Raw genomic sequence first — 13,443 nt, forward strand, 5'->3', positions numbered from 1 at the left:
ACATCAAATGATCATCAAGTACATGTAAATCACCCAGTCAACTGCACTAACCAGATCAACAGTAACAGTAAACTAAACCCATAACACTTTATCAACAGAGAAAAGTCAGCCAATAAATGTCTTAAGACAGATCCGCAGTTTTTCCTTATCTGGCCTACGAGGCTCCGCACTTCACCTTATGTTCTCCTGTGTATCCACGCAGAACGCCTTCTTCTACACTGCGAGGGTCCGCACCCTAGCCTTCTGGCGCGTCGCGTTCCTACGCACCTGCAGCTTCTGTCGCGCCGCGTACCCCTTGTATGTCTACGCACCTGCGTATTCTGTCGCACTGCGTACCTCTGCAGTTCCTCCGCACCTGTGGCTCCTGTCGCGCCGCGTACCTCCGCACCTCTCCTTTTGCTTCACTGCAAACCTCCGCACTTCGACTTCTGTTGCTCTGCGTACCCACGCACTGCGCCTTCTTCTGAAATGCGTACCCCCGCACTTTCACCGTTTATCGCCTGCAGACCTCTGATTAGGGCCAAAATAACAGTTCACCAGTGTGCCACAGATAGTCAGATCCACAGATCTGATCAAGCGCTCAAGAGATCACAACTTATCAATAGATTCGCCTTTAATTTCACCTTGATTTAGATTTAGCTTTTGAAATCGATTACCCAATATTTCAGATCTTAAGATATTCAAGATTCACAAGTAATTAGCCAAGAGATCTCCTTTCCCTTTTATAGGCAAGCCCCTTACCAAAACCATGAAGCAAAACCGTAGATACCCAATACAAGGGATCCGAAAACATGGGGCTCAATAATAATAATAATAACATAAAACAATACCACAGAGCAAACCATAGGATCAAATACGTCGGGCTAAATACTATGGTCCACCATCGGATTCCCACGTGACAGTACTTTTCACTGCATGGAAGTGCGTGAACTGGGGTCCGCACCTTTTACACGGTATACCTGCGTGTATGCCCACACTTTCTATATAACATGCCTGCGAGTCCGCACCTTTTGAATTAAGCACCTGCGAACCTCTTTATTTTCACCATTTTGAGAACCTGATCAGAGTTTTGTTGTTTGAATGAGTTGCCATCAAGTACAACACTTGTACCATAAATTCATATCAGGATCATAATGCCAACAATCTCCCCCTTTGGACTTGATGGCAACCTCAAGATTCTCCACTTCATTCTCCCCCTTTGACATCAAGGGCAAAGGGTTATGCTCCCCCTGAGTACATGCTCCCCCTATACACCAGATCTGTAACAAGGAGAGAAATTTCTTCATTAAACACCATAAATGACCATGAAGGAGATAGAGACATATTGCAGCTATATTCAGATCAGCATCCATGATCTCCTTCTGTAATACCATAATGCCAACAATGCATTATATATGCTTCCCCTGAACCTGTGCAATCAGATCTACAACCAATTCATAACCCATCAAATGTACGCATAAAACCGCGTACAACCGACCACAGATGAGATTTAACAACAAGATGATGCATCAACAACCCCCAACTTTTGCCTAATGTATTCAAAAGTCTCCATGGGCAGTGGTTTGGTGAGTATATCAGCAACTTGTTCCTTAGAAGGAACATACTCCAACTTGACCTTTTGTTCAAGCACTTGTTCCCGAAGAAAATGATACTTGATCGGTATGTGCTTGGTCTTTGAATGCATGACTGGGTTCTTTGAAATGCTGATTGCACTTGTATTATCACATAAAATGGAGATAGGTGGAGTACAAGTGATTTGAAAATCCTGCAAGGTCCGCATCATCCAAAGAATTTGAGTACAACAAGATGCAGCAGCCACATATTCTTCTTTAGCTGTAGATAAAGCAATCGAACTATGTTTCTTGCTGAACCAAGATACTAATCTGGAACCCATAAAGAAAGCACCACCACTTGTGCTTTTCCGGTCATCCACACTTCCGGCCCAATCTGCATCTGTGTAAGCATGAAGTGTGAGATCTGTATCTCTAGGATACCATAAGCCATAATTTTGAGTTCCTTGAAGATACTTAAAAATCCTCTTCACTGCCTGAAGATGAGTTTCCTTTGGATTTGCCTGAAATCTTCCTACTATTCCCATTGCATGCATGATGTCTGGTCGGGTACCTGTTAAGTAAATTAGACTTCCAACCATAGATCTGTAGGTTGGTTGATGTACTACTTCTAATTCATCATTTGCACTAAGGATACATCCTGTAACCATAGGGGTACACACTGGTTTCGAATCTTCCATGCCATATTTCTTCAAAATCTGCTTTAGGTACTTGGTTTGAGACAAGAAGATACCGTCTTCATTTTGTTGGATTTGTAATCCAAGAAAGTATGTCAATTCTCCAAGCAAAGACATTTCAAATTCTTTTGGCATCACTAAGGCGAAGCTTTGACTCATAGCTTCTTCATTGCTGCCAAAGATAATATCATCTACATACACAGCAAGTATTAGCAATTTGTCATTTTCAATTTTTATATAGAAATTGCTATCTCCTGATCCTTTTGAAAATTCTTGTTGATGAAGATATTTGTCCAAACGGTAGTACCAAGCCCTTGGAACTTGTTTAAGACCATAGAGAGCCTTTTTTAGTCTACATACAAGGTTTGGATCATTCCCAAGAATGAACCCATCTGGCTGCTCAATGTATACTTCTTCTTCTAAATCTCCATTCAGAAATGCTGATTTCACATCCATTTGAAATACTTTGAATTTTTGACAGCTTGAGAGAGCAAGGAACATTCAGATAGCCTCAATTCTAGCAACAAGAGCAAAAGTTTCTTCAAAGTCTATTCCTTCTTGCTGAGCATATCCCTTACAAACCAGTCTTGCCTTGTTTCTAACTACTTTCCCAATTTCATTCAACTTATTTTTGAAGATCCATTTTGTTCCTATGACATTCTTATCTTTTGGTCTAGGAACCAATTCCCAAGTGTTGTTCTTTTCGATCTGCTCAAGTTCTTCATCCATATCCTTGACCCAACATTCATCTTTGCATGCTTCTTTTACATTTTGTGGTTCAGTGGAGGATAGCAATGCCAAATAGCTTGAGGCTTCTGCTATTGTTCTTCTTGTTTGTATACTTGCCTCTTTCTGTCCCAAAATCTGAGATTCTGGATGATTCTTTTGAACATACCTGGATGGAGTCTTCTCCTCTATCCTTATCTGTTCCTCTGGTGCCTCTTGAGGTTCTTATTCTTCATCATCAGTCTGATTTGGAGGGTAGTCTTTATCTTCTTCGATATCTTCATGATTTACTTGCTTAGGAATGTATCCTTTTCATCAACCACTACATCAATGTTGTCAAATATTCTTCCAAGTCTTTTATTGTAACACTTATATGCTTTGCTGTAAGGAGAATAACCAAGGAGAATACCTTCATCTGCTCTAGGTTCAAGTTTGCCAAGTTGTTCATTAGTATTCTTAACATAGCATTTGCCTCCAAAAATTTTGAAATGCTTTACCGAAGGAATCTCACCATACCAGAGCTCATGAGGAGTTTGAGTGTTGTTCACTCTTACATTAGTTTTGTTGAGAATAACAACCGTGGCATATGCATCTTCACCCCAGAAGGTTGCGGGAGTTCTAGATTCATCAAGCATGGCACGAGCCATTTGTTGGATTGTTCTATTCATCCTTTCTGCCACTCCATTCTGTTGAGGAGTCGTTGCTGTAGAGAATTCCCTTCTTATTCCATGTTCTTCACAGAAATCGAAAAATTCATTTGAGGTAAACTCCCCACCTCTGTCAGACCTGAGGCACTTAATTTTGTGATCTGATTCGTTTTCAATCAAGGCTTTGAAGGATTTGAATTTTTCAAATGCTTCATCTTTGTGCTTCATAAGTCCTAACCAAACAAACCTGGAGAAGTCGTCAATGAATAATATAAGGTATTCCTCTCCTCGAGGTGTCCTTGTCCTAAATGGACCACATACATCTGTATGGATAAGTTCGAGAGGCCTGCTGGCTAAACCTTCTTTTTCAGGGAAGTTAGTCCTGGTTTGCTTACCAAATTGACATGATTTTCATATTGTGTTGTCTTGAATTTTGATATCTGGAAGACCACGAACTACCTGATGTTTGCATGCTTTTCTTATTTGTGAAAAGCTTAGATGCCCCAACCTTCGGTGCCATAACCAGTGTTCATCATCCTTGCTCATATAGCATTGTTGTTGTCCTTCTTCAAATATGTATAGGTTATTAGGAGTTCTTTTGCCTTTGATCACTGTTTCACCTCTATCAAGATCACGAACACGACATCCATTTGATCTAAATATTACCTCGGTTCCTTGATTACACATCTGACTGACACTTAGAAGATTATGTTTCAATCCATCAACATACAAAACATTTCCAGCTTTGACCTCTTCCTTCAATTGAGCAATACCTTTTCCTTTTATGGCTGCAGGAGTATCATTCCCAAATGAAACTTTCTTTCCCTTCTCTAATGCAGTATATGATTCAAGTTTTCCTTTATCACCTGTCATATGCTTCGAACATCCGCTGTCGATGTACCATTGATTTTCCTGTCCCTCTGCATAAAAAGCTATCCCACATCTTTCTGGTCGAGGTTCCTTTATTCTCCATGTTCTAGTGCTTGCAGCTTGTTCCTTTGTCTGTTGAAACCTGCTCCTACATTCGGAATCATCATGACCAAAGTTATTACAAATAGAGCAATCAATTTCATTTTCAAGAGATGAGAAGTTGTTATAGGTCCTTTTCGTAATCCCAGTCATACTTCTTTGTTTTTGCGCTTCTCTAGTCATGATTGTCTTGTAGGCAACACATTGAGCTGCTTTGTGACCAAAGTTATGACAAGAGAAACATTGGCCATTGAAGAAACTTCTATGATTATCAAATTTACCAGTCATATGGTTGTAGTTTCTATTTTCATCCATTCTTGAGGTAAATTGAGAAGATCTTACCTGTGGCTGATTGTGGCTTTTGTTTTCCCTTAAGGTGAATTGTCCCCGATTTACCTGGTAGTCTTTGTTTATTGTTGATGGACTTTGCCCCTGTTTTACCTGGTGATCTTCATTTGGCTTTTGTTCATATCTCCTTGCTGCATCGAGATAACTCTTTGAGGTGGATGCTTCTCCATTATACCCCAGACCTGTCTTAATTAGTAGAGAGAGCTGTACATTGATGATCTTGTTATCTCAAAATCAGATCCTGATAGGCTGCTGGTCAGGTTGACTCTAAGTAACTATTTCAGACCTACTTTAGGCTGAGGCTTAGCCTCCTCAACCTGAGAGGGCTCTCTCTTTAAGGATTAATGATTTTGATTAAAGATAAGATGGCTAACTCTTATAGAACAACTGTGGAAAATATGAATGCTGGAAATACATTAAACAACTATCCATTGGGCTTATGGAGTCAACAACACCTCAATATAACAGTGAACTCAACCTTACATAGAAGTCAGGGCACTCAGCATTTAGACATTCAGAACATAACTCATATGGGACCACAGTTTATAAATGCATACAGGAAATCAGAGCACATTCAGTGAATTCTGAGTGATTATACATCTATACCACTGTAAAAATTATGGAAAGGACAAGATCACATATTCTGAACATAAGAAATCCTTCATGAATCCTGAGAAGTAAAGTCAAAATTATATTACTGAAAATGAGTCTTTACATAAGCCAAATACAAGCTGTATCATAAAATTTTCCAACCCTTTGTACATTGTTGTTTCAGCTATATATAGAGCTCTTATTCTAACTGATCGAGATTCCTCCTCCAGCATGAGGGGAATTCGATTCTGCCTATGATGACACCTACTAACATTTGAAACTAACTAATAAATACAACAGACTACAAATTGACAGCTCTAGAAACCTAAAACAATTAGGATTCTAATTCGACATCATGCTGAACATATCATTTATTACAATCAAGATGGTGCTCCTACGAGAAAAAGGAGAAAACAGACTCATTCTCTGACAATTGGTCTTTTTAAGTTTAGCTGTGATGGATGCTCGAAGCTTCTTACTGGTCCTTAATGTCGTATCCCTTTACCTCTGCTGAGAAACAAGAAATTGTCCCTGTTTTTATGCCTTTGTTTTCCTCAAAGATATTCGGAAGTAATTAGCCATGTTGATTTTCTTGAATTAGTAATGAGTGCCACGTCCTTCGTGTGTTGTAAGCTTTTCCCATGTGCATGTGTGCTGACACAAAAACTTTTTTAATTCTGATAGGAAAGTCTTCAAAATTTGGTTCACTGATCGTTAATTATGCAGCTTCAGCAGTTTCGTAGCACGCTATGAAACTGCTGAGTTGTTCCCAAAAATCACAGTTTCAATACTAAACTTTGACTGTCTTGAGCTTTATTTTCTCAACAGCCGCTCATTGAACGGATTAAAGGCCAAAGAGTTAACCTCACTCTGATGAGCTACAACTGATTGTTGAGGCTTGTTAGGTGCAGGTGTACGCATGTCCCATATGAGCAAATGACAATCATCTCCAACAGAGCCAAAAAGATATTCGTGCTTCAAATGCCCTGTTCCACCGGAAAAGGTAACATATGTAGATCTTGATACAGCTAATGCATGCTGTGTGTCTTTATGTTGCCCACGTTCTGAATCACTGTATGAAAGTGAGTCAGCATTGTCAACCATAGATTGTCCTGGAGTAGTGCCTAAAAGAGCAGCAAAGGTTGCCATGACAGGCATGGTAATTGGTGCTGTAAATCCAGTCAGCATTCCAAGTGCTGCTCCAGCCCCTGCCCCGGCTCCCACACCAGCATATGGTTTTCTTACCATTTTCTTCTCCAGTCCCTGAAATTGAATTGATGAAAAATTGGGCCCATAAGTGATCATAGCTTGCTGAATGGCAGAACATATTTCTTCTGCCTGTCGAATTTCACGATGGCACTTGATCACACGGGTTGTTTCCTTCGAATCAAATATTCTAGAGTCTTGAGGTGAAGTCCGTAAGTGAACAACCAATTGTGAAGGTAGGGAACCTGGAGGATCCTTTTTCCCATGCCTTGGTTCTACTTTTGAGAGATCAGCCCATGTTATATCCCATAATACTGTACAAGGATCTTTTAATTGATCTATTTTTCTCTGGACACTTGTTTGTGTTGGATTTTGCAGCAGCATGACTCGACGATTGGTAATTATAACAGTTCTTCCCTTTGGTAGGTTAAAATGGTCTTCATATGCATCTGATAAGGCAAACTTTCCACGGACTTTGAAAATGTCTATTTGACCAAATGAGGCACCACGCTCAGCAAGTTGTAGCAGAACCTGGCCTTCAGCTCGATATTCATCATAAGGTCGGAGAACATGGTCTCCATTAATTGCCCGAGGAAGCCTGTAACGAAGTAGTTGTTCCTCAGAGGTTATCGCTGCAGTGATTTTCATCCTCATTGCATTTGCACCTTCTGTAGTTTTCGACAGAAGATCAAGAACTCCACTCATTGGTTGAGCTGCTACTCCAATTATACCCCAATCTCTTTTGCCAAGCGTCGCACCTGAGCTTCAAAAACAGTAGTATTGTTAGAGTTGCCATTTAATGATTCTCCTCCTTTATCCAATCGTGTTATAATTGACTGAATTTCTGAAATAATATCAGACAAGCGACCATTCTTCAGAACAACAGAGCCTGCTAGACCTGCACCCACAAGGATCATAAGAATTTCTGGAAGTAAGAATTTGAGAAGAAACCAGAGTTTGTGAAAACTGTTTTGAAGAGGTGTGCCGGTTATAAGAAGCCTGTAGTTGGCGTTGTAGATTCTCATAGTCTTTGCAAGAAGTGAATTTCATTCTTTATTAGATGCGCTTCATCAATAGTAATGTATCGCCAACTGAAACGTTTAAGGGCGGTCTTTGAGTATGACCATGATGGCCACATCCATACCGCAACTCTCTGCTTGGCGGTGATCAATTTTTTTTTTTTTGCCAGCTGTCATCTGTAAGGGGTGCCATTTGCCCCAACAATACCAATTTTGTCCATATCTTGAGAAATCGAGTCTCCCACGTTAGCCATCACCAGGTCTTCTCCCTGTTTTAAAAGAGTCACAGCGGTGGTTCCGCTGTAGAAGCAATCAATTGTGGGATGAAACCTGAGCTCCTTATCCATAACTTTAAAGGCTTTGAGAAAGGATTCTTTCCACGCAGTGAGCATATCAGGGGCTTTCTCCTCAAGGCTCTATGTGTCTTCTCCATCGGCTTCTTTCCATTCCTCATCCATGGTTATAGAAGTTGTTTCATCCGAATTGATGCTTCCCACTGCGGTACCAGCTTCTCGTATATTACTATTGCCCTCATCGCCTCTGGTTATGGCTTCCCAATGGGAACACAGCTTCGAGGGTAGTGAGTCCCTGACTCTTTTCGCAACCAAGTGACCATAAAGCCCATGCCCATCAAATACTCTGCAGAAAACAGTGTCCTTGTTCAACCCAAATTCCTCCCAAACAACCATGGCATCCTAATTAGTCCCCTTTCTACCCTGCTGAGTAAACATACATGCAATATTACTTGACCCACTCATACACATCCTGCCAGGAATCCTGGCCAAATGGGCCTCAGTTTGAGCCTTAGCAGCCACAGCTAGAAGGGAATTTTTGTTCCTCCTGTCCCTTTTCTTAGCACTGGAAGTCGCACACGAACCATTGCAGCACCCATATGAGGAACCTCCTCCATCCATAGAAAGACAGGACCCCATTCTATAAGCCCAAAAACCCAATCTTGAAAGAAAACTAAACTCGGATTAACACTAAACCATTACAAACAAAATGATATGAACCATTTAGAAATTGTTTCTTAGGTGATAACAGATCTCATCCAGAGTTTCAGATCCTTTAACAAATTTAAGATTAAGAGCCTTTGTTTTCTCAATTTCTTTTCGAAGCCCAACAATTTCACCTTCTAACTTCTCAAGATATTGTTCCTTTTTATCAAGTTGGTTTTGCAGAGTCTCAATGATCACATTCTTTTCTTCTAAGCTTGTCTTGAGTCTAGACATCTCCTCATAATAGTTATCCATATCTATAGCATCCATGTAATCATCATCTTCAAAAGCCATCAAAAGTTTATAGGGATTACCTTGTTCATCTTCATCACTATTTGATAGACCATCACTGTCTTCATGGGTGTAATAGCTCTTCTTATTTGCATTCTGCTTCTTGTTCCTTCTAACAGGTTCAATCTTATCCTTATGAGGACATTTGGCAGCATAATGACCTACCCTTCCACAAGCAAAACATTTGAAAGGTAACTTACCTCTGAATCTTCCAGTACCCTGTTGAAGATTTCTGACAAAATTTGATTCTTCTTCTTCTTCTGACACGTGCCCTGATTCATAGTACTTTCCTTTGCCTGAAGCCTTGAAGACAGCTTCTCTCCTGTCTGATGGACCTCCTTTTCTCATTTCATAAGCAGTTAAAATTCCATGCAATTGAGACATGGTAAGAGTTCGTAGATTCTCCTTTTCTTCTATTGCGGACACTTTAGATTCAAACTTAGGGGACAAAGATCTTAGAACTTTTTCAACCACAATAGCCTCTTTTATTTCTTCACCCAAGTTTTTCATGCAATTAACAATCTCATCTACCCGAAGGAAATAGTTAGCCACACTCTCATCATTATACATTCTGAGATTTTCATACTGAATCCTGAGGGTTTGAAGTTTTGCTCGCTTTACCTGTTCATCTCCTTCGTAGCTCAAGACAATCTTGTCCCATATTTCTTTTGCGGATTTATATTGCATAACCTTCACGAATTTTGATTGAGATAAGCATCCCAACAGAGTATTGACTGCTTTAGCATTTGTTTCATATTTCTTCTTCTCAGCCGAATCTGTAGGAGTAGCTGAAGGAAAAGTGTACCCTGTATCTATGATATCCCAAACTTCTGTGCCAAGAGATTGAAGATAAGTAGTAACTCTTACCTTCTAATAATTGAAGTTTGTCCCATCAAAAATCGGTGGCCTGATTGATGCTTCGCTCTCGTAGTTGCTCATGATGAACGATCTACCTTCAAGTGATCAAGCTTCTCTGAAGGACCTGCTCTGATACCAATTGTTGGAAATAATATTGAGAGGGGGGGGTGAATCCATATTGTTAAACTTTTTCAATATACCATCCAAATTTATACTTTAACTTATTCTTCAGATATTGATGATTAACTTATGCATAATAATGAACAAGAACAGATAGTCACACCATAGAACACCAGATATAAGGTGGAAACCCAATGAGGGTGGAAACCCAATGTGGGTGAAAACCACCTGCTGCAATATGTCTCTATCTTCTTTCAATTAGAAACTTATTTTACAATGATTTTGTACTGGTACAGTCCTTTACCAGTACGCAGGCTGCAAACTGCAGAGAGTCACAACTCTCTCTCGTTTTCCAGTCTCCCCTGGAAGGGGGCTACAACCCCCTACTTCTTTTCATTCAAATACCACTTTTCATAAATTTTCAAACTGGATCCATGAACATCAAATGATCATCAAGTACATGTAAATCACCCAGTCAACTGCACTAACCAGATCAATAGTAACAGTAAACTAAACCCAGAACACTTTATCAACAGAGAAAAGTCAGCCAATAAATGCCTTAAGAGAGATCTGCAGTTTTTCCTTATCTGGCCTGCGAGGCTCTGCACTTCACCTTATGTTCTCCTGCGTATCCACGCAGAACACCTTCTTCTGCACTGCGAGGGTCCACACCCTAGCCTTCTGGCACGCCGCGTTCCTACGCACCTGCAGCTTCTGTCGCGCCGTGTACCCCTTGTGTGTCTACGCACCTGTGTATTCTGTCGCGATGCATACCTCTGCAGTGCCTTCGCACCTGTGGCTCCTATCGCGCTGCGTACCTCCGCACCTCTCCTTTTGCTTCACTGCGAACCTCCGCACTTTGACTTTTGTTGCTCTGCGTACCCACGCACTGCGCCTTCTTCTGAAATGCATACCCCTGCACTTTCACCGTTAATCGCCTACGGACCTCTGATTAGGGCCAAAATAGCAGTCCACCAGTGTGCCACAGATCTGATCAAGCGCTCGAGAGATCACGACTTATCAATAGATTCGCCTTTAATTTCACCTTGATTTAGATTTAGCTTTTGAAACCGATTACCCAATATTTCAGATCTTAAGATATTCAAGATTCACAAGTAATTAGCCAAGAGATCTCCTTTCCCTTTTATAGGCAAGCCCCTTACCAAAACCATGAAGCAAAACCGTAGATACCCAATACAAGGGATCTGAAAACATGGGGCTCAATAATAATAATAATAATATAAAACAATACCACACACCAAACCATAGGATCAAATACGTCGGGCTAAATACTATGGTCCACCATCGGATTACCACGTGAGAGTACTTTTCACTGCATGGAAGTGCGTGAACTGGGGTCCGCACCTTTTACACGGTATACCTACGTGTATGCCCGCACTTTCTGTATAACATGCCTGCGGGTCCGCACCTTCTGAATTAAGCACCTGCGAACCTCTTTATTTTCACCATTTTGAGAGCCTGATCAGAGTTTTTCTGTTTGAATGAGTTGCCATCAAGTACAACACTTGTACCATAAAGTCATATCAGGATCATAATGCCAACAGATAGTAGTTCTTGTGAAAGATCATCATATTGTTTTTAACTTCTCCTTCAAACTTTCCTCATTCATCATTTATATTTAGCAACAAATGGTATTCTGAGATGTTCTAGTCATACATGTTGTTATCTCAAAATCAGGCCCTGGAAGGCTGCTGACCAGGAAGACTTCAAGTAACTATTTCAGACCAATCTTTTGACTAAGGCTTAGCCTTCTTAGCCTGAGAGGGCTCTCTCAAAGGGTTACTGATTTTGACTGTTAATGGGATGGCTAACTCTCTTGAAATAACATTAACAAATATGAAGGCTGGACAAACATTACATAATTTTCCATTGGGCTTATGGAGTCAATCAAACCTCAGTAAATAATGATATTGCTTTAACATAGAAGTCAGGGCATGTGACATTTAAATGTTCAAAATACAACTCTTATAAAACCACAGTTCATAGATGAGTACAGGAAGTCAGAGCAGCATAAGTGAATTCTGAGTGATTACTCATCTAAGCAACTGAAAAAAGACATGAAGGACAAAGCAAAATAACACATCTTGAACATGGAAATGCTGTATGAATCCTGAGAAGAAAAGCATATAACTTATATTACTGAACTCTGTTCTTTACATAAGCCAAAACAACACTCTGTTTTTATAAAATATCCAACCCTTTATACATCAGCTCTTCTGCTATATATAGAGCTCTTTACACAACTTAGATTCCTCCTCCAGCATGAGGGAAATTCGAATTCATCCTACTATGACACCTATTGATACTCAAAACTAACTATTAAATGCAAATGACACCTAAGTAGCAGTCCTAGAGACCTAATACAACTAGGAGTGTAACTCCTTATCATGATTCAACAACCTTATCTAAGCATTTAAAGCATTATTTGACAACTTTCAACCTCAAGGAGTCGAATTTGATGAAGCTTCCCACGTGGTCACCCAACTGCTGATGACAAACCCTAGAAATTAGGGAACATGTTTCCCTGTTTTTAGGTTTAGATCCTTGCAAATGGCAGAGCCTTTATCTCTTCATCCGTGACACATTTTACGAAACTGAAGGAGGTTTTTGTAGCCCATGTTTTCTAGAACAAAAAACTCTCCTGGTTTTTTAAAACATTCCTCCAGCTGTTCAGAATCTGTCCTTGAAAAACACGTTTCAAACAGGAAACTGTCCCTTGCTCTGTTCTGGCTGAAACATAGGTCTTGGGACAGAGGCCATAACTTCTTGTAAAAGATGTATTTGGAAAAACTGAAGGAGGTTTTTGTGAAAAAATCCATGCTGAAAAAAAACCTCTTTTTTGTTTTTGAAACACTACTCCAGCTGCCCAGAATAAGTCTTTGAAAAACAGTTTTCAAACAGGAGATGAAAAACTGCACCTACAGCAGTTTCGTAGCACAACTTTGGTCACCTTTTTCTCCCAACTCATAATCAATTTGAAGAAAGTGGAAGAGGTTTTTGCACTTTAGTATCTTAGGAATGAAAACCTCTTTCACTTTTCAGAGATAAGTTTTCAACTGCTCAGAAACTCTTCTAGACGTTGACTGGTAAAAACAAGAAGACAGTTTGACTGATAAAGTTTGGAGTTCAAAAATGTCTCTCCTTTTTTGCTTTTGGTCTCCACAAGGATCTTCTTTGATTACACAAAAATGTATTGAAGTGCCATGTTCTTCATGTGCTGTAGACCTTGTTCATGCACCCCTGTGAAAATAAAACCTCTTCAACGCTGCCTGAAGTATGATGAACAATAGTAGCTGTGATCACTTTTATAACAAATGGCTTATGGTTCATATATGCTTTTTCCTTTGCCCATTTTTCCCTTGCTGGATGCTTGCATTGTGCAAATGATCATTATTTAGAAG

This window comes from Pinus tabuliformis, chromosome 3_1 (assembly GCF_031772625.1).
Source record: "Pinus tabuliformis cultivar Carrire ecotype Pingquan chromosome 3_1, CPIR1, whole genome shotgun sequence".
Taxonomy (NCBI): domain Eukaryota; kingdom Viridiplantae; phylum Streptophyta; class Pinopsida; order Pinales; family Pinaceae; genus Pinus; species Pinus tabuliformis.